The sequence below is a fragment of the Nicotiana tomentosiformis genome, chromosome 9 (genome assembly GCF_000390325.3).
Source record: "Nicotiana tomentosiformis chromosome 9, ASM39032v3, whole genome shotgun sequence".
Taxonomy (NCBI): Eukaryota; Viridiplantae; Streptophyta; class Magnoliopsida; order Solanales; family Solanaceae; genus Nicotiana; species Nicotiana tomentosiformis.
The window spans coordinates 59988079-59989863 of record NC_090820.1 but is presented as its reverse complement, the minus strand read 5'-3'; positions in this window follow the sequence as shown (position 1 = coordinate 59989863).

Sequence of the window (1785 nt, the reverse complement as noted above, 5' to 3'; positions counted from 1 at the left end):
GAGGCGTGGCTGGCACCCGGTGCCGTGCTTGCCCAAGCGAACCATTGTGTAACTCATTTGTTTTTCTTCTATAACTATCATGGGCCAACATGGCCACAACTCATAATATATAACTATAAGTGGGCAACAATGTATCACTGAACCATTTTTCTTAAAACATGAATACATATGGGCCTCTGACATATCGTAAAAAATGAACCCCTGTCTACAAAGCCTCTAAGATTATTTGACATCAAATGGGATAGGGTATTGGCCTACCCTATGTCTTTAGCAAAAGTCTGAAACGATGACTCATAGACTCGTCGGCTGCACTCCGAATGAGGTGGAGTCTTACCGATCCTTTGCTGAATGCCAATCTCGTCTACTATGAGGGCTCGTCAAACTGATTATCTATACCTACATGCATGAATGCAGCGCCCCCAACAAAAGGATGTCAGTACGAATAATGTACTGAGTATCTAAGGCAGAACTGAAACATAACAATAAGTCAACATTAATTAAAGACATATAAGAGTCAACCTGAATCTCTGAAGTGCCACCGTATATGCATACTTATTATACTCATATATATACAATGATTCTCTTTGAGACTATTATCCATATCGTATGATGCATGACTGCCCAACTGATCAGTGGTAACTGCCCGACTGGCCATAGCGCGGTGGTAAATGCATGACTGCCCGACCGGCCGTAGCTCGGTGGTAAATGTGTAACTGCCCAACCGGCCGTAGCTTGGTGGTAAATGCATGACTGCCCGATCGGCCGTAGCTCGGTGGTAAATGTGTAACTGCCCAACCGATCGTAGCTCGGTGGTAATGAATATACATGTTTGTCCAACCGGTGGTAAATAATGATACATAACTGTCCAACCGGTGGTAACTACTCGACCGACCGTAGCGCGGTCGTAAATGCATGAAGATGCATGTACATGTATCACTATATTATAAACATTAACATCTTTATCAAATACCTCAATAGGGAAGTAGATACATACTTAGACATGCTTGAATATCACTTTACCGAAATGAATAACATAGACATCCTTAACTGCTAAGAGTAGAACCACTTATGAAATAACATTACGTTTACGTATCGTTACTTGGATCATGCCAAAAGAAAGAAGGATTAGCCTTGACATATCTGGAGTAGGAAAAAATCCGTATGATATTCTTGAGAAGGATTACACCGTACTCCCTTAAAATTGCAAAATCTCCGTTTGATTTATTGAAAATCTGTGCCTTTCTACTAATTACTGCCGGTTGTCTCCTACGTTAGCTTCAGATTGTAGCTTCAGATTGCCTTACGTAGAGCCCTTCCTATTCTTTCAAAATGTTGGAAGATAAAAGATTTCTATTTTTTCAAAATATTGGAAAATTCAAGGAAAGAATTCCAAGACCTTCCAGGGACGCAAGTTCTATAGCCTTGACAAGATCCAAGCAACAACATTTTGATTTATTGACGAAATCAAATGCCTTTACTTAAAAACAAATCAAAACAATAGTATTGTACGTTGGATTTGTAGTAAAATAATTGACATTAGTTCAAGGACAAGATTAGTTTGAGGCTATAAGTATTATGTGTTACATTTCTTGTTTTCGTACATTAAAGTTTCGTCGTAAGTTAATCGACGTAGACTCGGGAATGAGATTATTTTTGAGGTTATAAGCATTTATGCTATTGATAACATGTGATAAGTAAATACGTGAAGGTGAGAGGGTAAACGAATCGAAGAAAATTAGTTTCGTTAAAGGTTGTCAATTTGGGATAAAATACGTTACGAGCTAT